Raw genomic sequence first — 12,453 nt, forward strand, 5'->3', positions numbered from 1 at the left:
TTTAAATAAGGTTTAGCATGGCGCGTTGCATATAAGATGGGGAACCAGTGACATCTGTTGAGAAATAAGTGACGTGTAACAGGATGCTACAATATTCGATTAGTTTATACAAGCCTACAGGCCGGTCAGCTGTGTGAGATGACAGGATAATCCACTGAAAGCGTCAATACAACGACCACGAATTAACCACGACAACCGACTGATTTGAATCAGTCGGTAAAGCTGCTGATGTGTTTCGGAGGTATCCGATTCAAATTTCGGCCAGGAAGCTGGCTACTGAGACGGCGTCTTCGTGGCTTCCCTCTGTTCATCCAGGCGACTTCCAGAGTGGTCACATCCGCCTCAGTCAACGTCCCTCCAAATTCATATTTCATTAACCATCCTGTCATTAATTCAGCCTATTGACGGTGTCCGTGGCACCGCATCTCAAGCGGTTAGGGGTCGGTTCCAGATCAGGTGATGTGGGATTTGTAGCGGAAAAACTGGTACTGGGGCAGGTTACTGTCTAAGTACTTAAGTTTCCTCTACCAATTCTGACCCCACCAACTTCTCCCTAAAGGCTAACGTACTAGTCATCTCACACCCATGAAGAAAAAAGCATGCTCAGGGTTCCGATAAATACTCCACAAACAAGTAAACAAATATGTAAGATTTGAGGCTTTCACGGCGGTGACTATGAAGAAAGCAGTCTTCTGGGATTTGGCACCGTGTATATGTGGTGTTAACCGACGTTTCGGATGAACGTTCTCGAACCGGTTCTCACGGTCTCTTCGCTTGCAGATTTCTTATATATTTTCTTCTACCCTGAAGATGGAGGCGATACGTTCATCCGAAACGTCGGTTAACACCACATATACACGGTGCCAAATCTCAGAGGACTGCTTTCTTCAAGTAAACAAATAAATACATCTATATCAAGGATATTGGTGGGAAAGCCAGAAGGAGAGAGACGACTAGGAAGGCCAAGGCGTAGGTGGATTGACAATATTAAAATGGATTTTAACACGGTAATGAACCTTCTGTTTCCATAAAATGTTGGGAAATTGAGTAGCTGCAGATTTGGCTCCTCCTCAAGAAGGGCTCAGCTCCATCAGTAAATAAGTATATCAAGATACAATATGTAATATCTGAAGCTTCATGGCGGCTAGTATTGACAACATTTCCTCGTGCTATCAATCGTTCAATCAGTTAACAAATTACCTACGTTTCAGGGACCATTTCTGTATCGTGTCAAGCCCTGAGGAAGGGGACAGAGACGGTTCCTGAAACGTCGGTAATTTTTAACCAACTGATACCCCGTTAAAGGTTTCTATCAAGACAGGATAGTCATAAAGTATTAACTGAGAGTGATGAAGTAGTTCCGCTATATCTGACAACAGTCTAAACGGGAGAATCTGCTTCGTCGAAAATTTAAATACCCTGATACATGGACCGCCTTTGTGGTCGTTGCGCTAATCACGCGACACCCTCTCTCCGCTAAAGTTGGCATTAACTTCGCCGACAAGAGGTGGTCGATCGGTCGGTATAGTTCGCTTGCCGACTGAAACCACGGAGTTCGTTCGATACATGGACAGAATTTGCAGCATCCCCTGTGCCTCAAATGCTTGAGACTGCAACATCGCGTAACAGAAAGAACGGAAGAAACATGTTTGAGAAAGATCAGTTCACAGATTACAAAATATCCACGTCGCAGAAAGACGCAACAAAGTAAAACCTCAATCAATCAAGAAAAAGAACAACAAAAGAGGAGTCTCGTCCTGTACGAAGAACTCATACTCAAGGAATTTGAAACGCAACTGAATCACTGTTGCACTAAAGTGACAGCCGGCCATTTTCCTGAGAGGGCGGCTGAAGACCAAGGTTTATATAATCACATTATTCTGTCAACTGGTTCCCGGAGACTCCGGAAGTGACGGTGTGGAGGACAAGGCCAGGAAGGAAGTCGGCGTATGACCGGAAGTGACAAGCATCAAGTTAGGGGATACTGGTATAGAGGAAAAGGGGTTAACCACCTCAGTCGACTTGGAAAGTAACATTCTTCTAAACAATTTTAACACAACTGATAGCATGGTATCAATGTAAAGATTTTATTACATCCGTCGACACTAGGACAAGCACCCACTCGTGTCGATGCTGTAGCCGCCTGAAAACACGTCGGAATAAAACCTAAATTAGGTTCTGTAACGAATATATCTTTACAATTTCTCTTCCAGCCCATTCGGGGTCCTGGCCTCTTATTCAGTTGCGTAATCATTTTTCACAGCCGGTAGGACTCCTTGGACAAGTGATCAGTCCGTCGCAAGGCGTCTACCTGAACACAGGACAACATAAACACTGAATAAACGCATATAAACATCCATGCCTTGAGTGGGAATGGAACCCACGATCCCAGTGTTCGTGAGTGAAAAAAGTTCAAACCATAGACTGCACGGCCACTGTGATGATCTCTATAAAGGATATGGCTGGTCCATAAGAAGCATTAACTAACAGGGGCGATCACAGTGGCTGAGTGGTCTGGGGAATGAACTGTCTTCGCCCGCTCGAACACTGTGGTCGTGGTTTAGAATCACACTCAAGACAAATATGTTTGCGTTTAATCTCTATTTGTGGTAGGTAGCGGCCTTGCGATGGGCTGATGAGTTCTATCGACTGTCTTAAGATTAAGAAACAGAAGTGAAACGGAGATTTTCATGGATGGCCTGTGCTCCAGAGGGAGCAACAGGAATATGAACGAATGAATGACAGAACACAGGAGTAGTGAAACTGCCCGTACGTTGCTCAACAACTGATACTAAGGGCTCATTAATTTATTGCACTAAAACTGGGGGCAAACGCGTCGACACACTTACCAGAGCGGAAGCGACAGCTAAATTAAACTCGATTTGTGTAGTATACACACTGAGAAAAAGGAAAGGATGTACATAATATTATGACGTGTAGATCCATTGCTAGGCAACGGCTCAATAAATACGTACCCGCGGAGACAGATTCTTGGCAAACAACCCGTTGCTAGTTAATGCCTACAATAATACGGGACAACAGTAAATGTCCACTGCTAGGCAATGGGCGTGCTTTCCGTGAGGTCAGACCCGAGGATATGTAACACTGAGTGATTCTGGCTCCAAGAGTGGATTAGAGTAGTCTGGTCAGAAGTTGAGTGTCCAGTCCAAGACAGTGATCTGTGAGATGTTGTAACAAGTTGTACAAAGGTCCAATGAATTTGATCAACAAATACAAAACCCGCCTTTCAAGACACGCAAAGCCCTAATACGTGACAATCTGCAGTGCACAAAAGTACAAACGGCGTTCTTTGAAGTTAGAAAACTGCATAATGAGGAGCTTATAACTTATACTTTTCTCCAAGAATAATTAGAATGATCAAGTCAAGCAGGATATGAGCAGGTCATGTAGCACGAATGGGGGAGAAAATGAACGCATATAGGATATTGGTGGGAAAGCCAGAAGGAAGAAACCAGTAAGAAGATCAAGACGTAGGTGGGTGGATAATATTAAAATGGATCTTAGAGACTGGATGGGATGTTATGGATTGAATTGATCTGGCCCAGGATAGAGACCAGTGGAGGGTTCTTGTGAACACGGCAATGAACCTTTGGGTTCCATAATATGATGTGAATTCTTCAGTAACTACATAACTGGCAGCTTCTCAAGAAGGGCTCAGCTCCATGAAATTATCTCTGAGCTTTAATAAATTCAACACAACGCCACGAAGAGGTATGGAGGAGTAGAGGTACACCTCCACCGTTAACATGGACAATTGACAGGGCTGACTGGTCACCTTCACGACCCTGAGGGGAATATTCTCTGCCACTCATTTAATGATGCTGGGTGAGCCCCAGAGCCGGTCTGGATGTTGTGCAGAAAAATCTCTTGCCCCTGCCAGGGATCGAACTCTGGTTTCTCGGCCTTCCAGCTCATAGCGTAGTCGTTATACCAAATGAATTAATTCGGCCTGCATTTGGCTTAACCAACCGAAACAAGAATTACTAATCAATGCCAGACCCGTTGTCGAATTTCAACACAAAGGCTTATGGGATAAATCAACTCTCTTCATGGACTTACGCAAATTATATAGTTCACCATGGCTCAAAATCGGAATTTTTATTAAAAAGTCCCTCATATCGAATTTCAAAAATATTTATGAAACCATTTCGGTCTACCTCTAGTAAAAGCCAAATCAGAGACCTACAATTAAAATTGTAGGATAAAATTTTTCTTAAGAAGCTGATGTTTTCCATTTGGTCCGTCATTTATGGAATCTGATGTTCATTACCATGTTCACAGTAAACCGGCATTCGACCCTATCCTTAGCCAGTTTAATCTGATCCACACACATCCGTTTAAGAACCATTTTAATACTACAAAGCAACAGACAGACATATACGTGTCACATGATCCATCCTTGTGTTCCGTGATCTTATGAACCTAACAAAAGTTCGTGCCGATCACAGTGGCCGCGCGGTGAATTCGTTCGCTCGAACGCTGGGATCGTAGGTTCGATATTATTCTATTTGTGTTGTTGTGTGTGTAGGTAGAGGCTTTGCGACGGGCTGATCCCCCGTCCAAGGAGTCCTACCGACTGCGTATATAGGATCAAGAAACTGACAAAGCGGGCAAGGACCAACAAACAGCTGCAGTCATAATAATAAAAACAGAAGTTGGTTAAGAACGTAAGTACTTAAGCTCCTACTTATGGAATTTTCTGAATATTGCTATCGTTTCCTGTCACTTGGATGGAAGCAACCCGATATGAGACACTGCACATGAAACGCCGACTTCCACATTCATACAAAGAGATTAAACGGTTACAGATTTACAGGATCTTGATGTTTGGGGGGTTTGGATAGAAGATATAAAGATACAAGATTCTCAGCTGCATAGTAGCAACAATTCCCAGAATTTAATCTTCTCTTTATGTCCTCGCATACAAAAAGAAATTGGGTTGCAGACTTGTACCAAGCTAACTACAACCTTAAAAACAATTTTTATTGCGTATTTTTAAACTAAACGGATAAGTTACATTGAGCACAGTATGAAGGGCCGATATCCGAGTGGTTCTTACACGATTGGACACGATCCAGTTTACCAACACAGCCCTCAAACAATAAACACGAATTTATCATGCTCATGTTATAGATAAAGGGGGGGGGGTCTGGTGGGCCGGGGACGCATGCCGCTGTCCTCTTTCCAAAAGCAGCACAAAAGAGGGTCTACTGTGAACACAGGTTGGCTCCGATTGCAACGCGATGAACCCAAAGTGCTGAAGTGATGGCGTGAGAGCTATTAACGTTATAAAACTCGGTAATTTGATCTCAATAACTCGACGTCCGGCCGCCAGGCCGCAGCAGCAGTTATAGTGCCACGTCGTGACATGGTAGGGGGGGGGAGCACAGGTAATTACTTTCACAGACAATGCGATCAATTAATTAAAGCTGACAAGCTCACGGGGTCCTGCTCACAACGGACTACACAGAAGGGGAGAGGGAAGGCCAGACATCTTGCGTCTCGGCAGAAGTGAGCGCTCCGCCGCTCCGACTGAAATCTGTGTCATACCTTGAGTACATAACCTCACAGAAGAAAATCCTTGTTACCGTCGTTGTCAAATCTAATTACTTCTCTTTAATCTGTTAATAACCAACTTTCAAATCTTGTTTTGCATTGCTTTTCAAGAAAGAAAATCTTAAAACAGAAGTTCTACAAAGAACTTATTGCCTATTTTCTTTGATGACACACGGGACAGCTTATAAAACGTTTCCAACAAACCTTTTGTTGGTTTCTTCATTGCCGCAGGAACGTGTTTACCGAGTCTCTGCCTAACAACGATAGGGAGAATGATGAGGGGTTATAACAGGATATAGTCAGAATACGGGACGAACCCCCGTGTGGAGGCGGGGTCGAAAACCACCGTGACCTTGCGAGTGGTAATAGGCGACGAAAAATGAAGTCTCGAATCTGAATCAGTAAAATATGGTCACGAGACCTAAGGGACTCCGACCAGAAAAAGACTGCGCTGACAAGGGTCAGCAGCAAGTACCCGTCCTCTCGTCAGAGAGGGTGCTCCACAAAAAAGAAGACAGTAACTGCCAAACAGCAATAAATATCTGGTCATGAACCCCAGCTGGGGCTCGACACCAAGACTTACTGACTGACTGACTGACTGACTGACCGTCAGTCGCTCTGAAACTGACTTGGAAACCCGTATGGAGGGGTAGGGTCGAATACCTACTCTGTGACCCTGCGAGTAGTAGGAGGCGATGAAAAGGGAAGCCTCAAATCTGAGACAGTAAAATATGGTCGCGAGTCCCAAGAGACTAGGACCCGAGAAAAACTTCGCTGGAAGGGACAGCAGCACACATAAAAAACAGACGTGTCCTCTCGTCAGAGAGGGCGCCCACACGAAAACAAAACTGTAACTGTCAAACAGTAATAAATATCAGGTCATGAGCTCATGCCAGTCGCAATGTGAATTTGAATTTGACGGGACGAAGTAAGAGAAGCGACGGGTCGAGATTCGAGACGCCAGTCTGCCGGGATATGAGCTTGGAATTGAACTGAGTCGACTCTTCGGAATTGACAGCTGCAGAATAAGGCCAAGAAAGGGAATGAGATGGTAAAAAGAAGACTTCACGTGTAATTTGAAGTGACTGTGAGACTGTTATAAATCCGTTGCAAGGATACGACTATAGAAAACTGAGAAACCCAGTGCGTGTGTAATGGTGAACCGGAAAGTGTGTAGACTAGCGATAGCGCTGTAATTGCCTGTAGTCCCGAGTTGTGTAAATGTATAAGGAATCAGTAAATTCAATTATCCAATTCAAAACACCGTCCTGTAATCCCGCACAGAATTCCTAAATCGTGACATAATCAAGGAACAACTAACAACCAACCAGCAAACTGAGTCTGCACAACCACAGCACCGAGAACAGCATTCCTGTTTATTGACGTCGAATTCGTGCATTACCTTGTTTTGAGTACGGCCGTCCTAACATTTGCGTCGTTCATAGACCGTGGGGCCTCCGAATATATTTACTGTTTTCTGAAGACATGTTGGCGCTGATGTACCTTGAAATAAGCTACGATTGCAACAGCGCGGATTTCTAAACCTTGAATAATTCATCGTCTTCGTAACAGATCATCAATATCATTAATCTCTTCTCAGAATGAAAATAAATGGTTTTTGATCCCCATATTTGCATTTCACAGATATCCGTGTTTTGGATCTGACATGGATTGCATGCTGGTTTATTACGTCACAACTTCCTTCAAAGTTTCCATTGGATGAGTTCCAGGTCAGCAACTTCAGTGTACTGCTACGTGGCTCCTCCCCTCCTGTCTGAACCGTGCAGGTCCATCTCGACTTGTATCCTGGAGATGCTCGGTTCGAATTCGGGCAGCCGTTCCCCTTAATGACGTTTTGTCATGGTTTAATCAGTCCTTCACGAAGATCCGAGAATTACACTCTGATTAGACCCCATCAATTCATTTATCAGATACAAGTTGCGTCAAGAAAGCACACTGTTTTGTTAAAATCATTATTATACAGAATGTCCCAGGAGAAAGGTTACTATTCTGCGAGATCCTAGTCTGGATCATTCTAAGCAAAAGGTGTCCTATTCAGAACGGTTTCCGAGATAGAGCTATTTCACTGTACAGTTCCAAAACTGTTGATAAGAAAGCGATATTAGGTACTGTTTCTAATAGCAGTATTTACTGTTCAAATGACAAAGTTGGTACACTTTACCTATTATAATACACTTTCGAAAATTCCACCGTCACCATTAATGCGCTTCGCAACTCGTGTGAGGACATGGCGTGTTGCTCGAACAATAAATACCGGTATCAGGAACAGTACGTAATATCTCTTTCTTATCAACAATTTTGGAACTGTACAGTGAAACAGCTGTATCTCGGAAACCGTTCACACGTACATACACACTTCTATGCTCAGAGTGACCGATACTGTGACCTCACTTTGTTCGTGGGACACCCTGTATATCTGCTCCTAACAAATTCAATCGTCGAACGTTACAATTAATGAATCCTTTACTTACATACATACTTCAAGTAATAATGTATACGAGTAACTAAATCCGTCACGTTTCGGGAAACCTTCTTTTGAAGTGACATCCCTGGTCAGCGTATGACAGAACGCAGTGGCACTGGCGCACATGAAATGTCAGTTATTAGCTGCTAACTACTTTGATTGAAGTACAAGGTACAGACAGTTACTATTTCGACTGAGGTACAATGTAACACTTGCAGAAAATCTTCCCAAGTGCCACTCTGTCAACCACAAATCCCACATGACCTGACATTGGGCAGAACCTAGGCACAAAAGCCTGAGGTACGGCACAGCCTTGTATCTTCAAAATGCGCGAGATGAACACCGGACAGTTTCAGGAATTCGAAATTACAACGAAGTAAGAAAATATAAATGAACAGAGAACGCAAGAAGGGCACAAATAACTAATTAGGTACTGGTCGTCTGTCGCATGTTCCAAAGAGGGAACTGCTGGGGAATTCAATGAATCCCTTGGAAGACTTGAGGCTTTCACGGCGGTGACTATGAAGAAAGCAGTCTTATAGGATTTGGCACCGTGTATATGTGGCGTTAACCGACGTTTCGGAGGAACGTATCGCCTCCATCTTCAGGGCAGAAGGAAAAATATAAGAAATCCGCAAGCGAAGAGACCGTCAGAACCGAAGAACCCTGAAGGAGGCGATACGTTCCTCCGAAACGTCGGTTAACGCCACATATACATGGTGCCAAATCCCACAAGACTGCTTTCTTCACAATCCCTTGGAACACCGCGTCCCTGCGTGTCGTGTGATCACTGTTTTCAATTTTTACCTATCTGTCTATCCATCCATCTACCTACCTATCTATGTCTCTGTAGACTTCTGTTGGACTTCAGTCGCATTTACAGTTTCTTAATCCTAAACAGAGACGGTAGCACTCCTTGGACGAGCGATCAGCCCGTTGCAAGGCCACTACCTTGAAACAGGATAACACAAACATAGAATAAACGCACGAAGACATTCATGACTTCAGTGGGATTCGAACAAACGAACCCAGCGTTCGAGCGAGGGAAGACAGATCATGCCTTAGACTGCGCGGCTACTGTGACCGGCTCGGCTATCTATAGGAATGTCGCATGTAAAAATAACACACATCTCAAACGCTTAAAGACACTCAGCAGCGCGCGATTCGCACTAATACTCATGTACGGCAATGTTTAGCCCCTTGTATACATGCTACCCCTTCCACTGTTTGCGCCGAGTCAACAGAACCTACGAGGGATGCTGGCTCCTATATCAGATTGTTGTCCTCGCCCCACGTGACTCTGTCTCGGTCAGGGGATTCTGGCCTTAGTGCACTCTGCGAGGTAAAGCAAATGGCCCCCAAATCTCTCATTTACCAAGAGAGGCATGAGGACAAGTATCATTTGATAAAAAGCCACGAAACGGAGTCGTGGGACAGCGCGAATACTGGGAGTTTCGGTTCGAACCCCGTTCGAAGTATACATTTATGTTCGTGTTTTTCTGTGTTGTACTCCAATGAGTGAATAGTCCTCCACGATGGCAACACAACCAATAAAAAGTAAAAATAAACTAAGCTATCCCTGTACCAGGCCGTGAAGGCCCATAGGGTTGTGAGACGTTGAGGCTCCCACATTATCTAGACAATCGGCTCAAAGATGGCGGTAAGTTTGTCAGCCTTACGCGCCAGCCGCGCTTTACTCCCCAGGAAAATTATTTAATTAATTCGTGTTACTCATTTCTGTTAGAGGCTGAGTCAACCCCAGGGCCATAGTGTGGCTGGAAGGATTAGGTAAACTGAAAAAATCCAATGACCTCATCGGGACTTAATAAAATTTCGAATATCTATAGTTCCATTTTTGAATCTGGACTAGTCAAATGGCCAAATACGGAAAAGAAAACACAGAAGGGGCGGATAAGGGAACTGAGTATGGCAGTGACTTCCTGTTTACATTTCTACGTTCTTTTTTCCAAAATTAATCTTCATGGGGGTAAAGGCCGGCAGCGCGTAAGGCTGACCTTATCGCCATCTTTGAGCCGATTGGCTAGAATATATGGGAGCCTTGAAGTCTCACAACCCTATGGACCATCAGGGCCCGTTACAGGGACAGCTTTATTTTACCTTTTATTACGGTAGTAACTTATTGTTCTGTGTACACTCTTTTATCTATGGGACTGTGGCCATGGGCTTCAGGATGCTTATCTTCCCACTGTGCGATCTTAGTGAACTCGTACGCTTCTCCAAGTACAATTACAATGATCCCGTCAAGGAGGATGAGGTGGACAGGGCATGTAGCAGGAATGGGGGAGACGAGGAATGAATACAGGATATTGGCGGGAAAGCCGAAAGGAAGGAGTCCACTGGGAAGACCAAGGCGCAGGTGGGTGTACAATATTAAAATTGATCTGAGAGACAGGATGGGATGGTATACATTGGATTGATCTGGCCCAGCGATAGGGACAACTAGAGGGCTCTCGTGAACAGGGTAAAGAACCTTCGGGTTCCATAAAATGCTGGGAAGTTCTCGAGTAGCTGGACAACTGGCAGCTTCTCAAGAACGGCTCAGCTCCATGAGTGTGTGATTATCTAAGTGACTAAGCGGCCTCCGTAGTCTAGGAGTAACTCAAGGTACGCGGGTTCAAACCCGGCGGAGGTCGTGGAATTTTTAAGGGCGGAAAAATTCAGGGAACAAGTCCTCCGGGAGGGACTTTAAGCCGTGGGTCCCGTGTCGTAGCTTTACGGCACGTAAAAGAACCTCATGCCTCTGGTAGATGGGGGAAATATCAGGTACCGACGGCCGACCTCGTTGGCTGAACGGGGCTGATAGCACGCACCAGTACCGGTAGGGTATGGCAACAGTAGAAATTAAAGGGGGACGCACAATGGACCAATAACTGGTCTAAGTGCATGGGGAAACCCACCCCTCTAATAATAATAATAATAATAATAAATCTAAGTGACTATGGAGGGTCGGCCAGGCCTGCCTTATGTGAGGTATGATTGGCAGTTGATTATGAAGGTGACTTCCAGTCACTGTTTAAAGCGCGCTGCCTAAGTGATTAACTTCACTGCGACAGATATGACGTTTATTATTACACCGCTCCAACTACGTCACCGTTTCTCAAACTGTTGGCCACAACCTCCTACGGGATCGTGACGTATCTTAAAACGCGGGCTGGGCCGCGCCATAGCTCAAGCGGTTAGTCGCTGGCTTCCCACCGCGGCGGCCCGGGTTCGATCCCAGGTCTGGTCAAGTGGGATTTATGATTGACAAAGTGGCGCTGGGGCAGGTTTTCTCCGAGTACTTCGGTTACCCCTGCCAATCTTCATTCACCAATTGCTCCACAATCACCCTCACCTATCATCTGGGGCTGGTACAATAGGCCAGAAGCAGCCGCAGTACAAGGGACTTAGTCCCACCCCACTAGCAATAAAAAAAATCTCAAAACGAGTCACGGATTTCTCTAGAATTATTTAAATTCGTACGGTGTTGGAACCCTGTGCGACTCAATACATGTGCTTCAGGGAAAACACTGCTGCGGGCGGTGAGCCATATTACGTATCATAACTGTACAAGAGCAGTTTAGAGCTTACTGTAGGTGTAGAGAGGCTCTAAAGCTATTTAGGTTCCTGCTGTCACCGTACAAGCCATGTCAAAAGGACTTGCAACAACGTGCAGGATTCGCTTAAGCCGTGGTGGTGTGTGTGTGAGGGGGGGGGAAGCGTAAATTCGAATATTATTATAGTGCAGGGATCACGGTAACAGACACTTTCAGAACCCGTGATCGAAGTTGTCATGGTAGTGACTCAGTTTTGTTTATTCACGCGTTGTTTCATGTATGTGACTGTGATACTGACTTGTTGATATTTATTGTAACGTTGTTGTATCTAAATGGTTATGGTACGCCGAGGCTCCCATATTTTCTAAACACTCAACTCACAGATGGCGGTGAGAGTGTGAGTCGCACGCACCGTCTGAGTCAACCCAAGGGCCGCAGTGCGGCTACAAGTATTTGGTAAACTGAAAAATCCAATGACCTCATCAGGAATCCACCCCGGGCCCTTCAGCTTGTAGCATAATGCCTCAACCAACTACACTACCGCGTCAACCCCAGTAATTACTTCATGTTGTTAATTTCAACATCGTTTTATCTAAATGATGACATGACAGGCTGTTGTTTATTTTCATGTTGCATCTAACTTACTGGTAAAGATATATATAACTAACTTCAAGGAGCTGAGCACATCTTGAGAAGCGGCCAATTGTGCTGCTACTCAACAACTTTCCAGCATTTTATGGAACACGAAGGTTCATTAGCGTGATTCACAAATGCCCTCCACTGGTCCCTATCCTGAGCCAGATCAGTCCAATCCACTCCATCCCATCATATCTA

General features: G+C 44.8%; 1 protein-coding gene across 1 annotated transcript in view; it reads right to left on the reverse strand.

The window, feature by feature from the left end:
• Positions 1 to 12,453, reverse strand: part of LOC111872005 (zinc finger protein 1) — a 972,125-nt gene that overhangs the window by 523,094 nt on the left and 436,578 nt on the right. The window lies entirely within an intron of this gene.

Source organism: Cryptotermes secundus, unplaced genomic scaffold (genome assembly GCF_002891405.2).
Source record: "Cryptotermes secundus unplaced genomic scaffold, Csec_1.0 scaffold133, whole genome shotgun sequence".
Classification (NCBI taxonomy): domain Eukaryota; kingdom Metazoa; phylum Arthropoda; class Insecta; order Blattodea; family Kalotermitidae; genus Cryptotermes; species Cryptotermes secundus.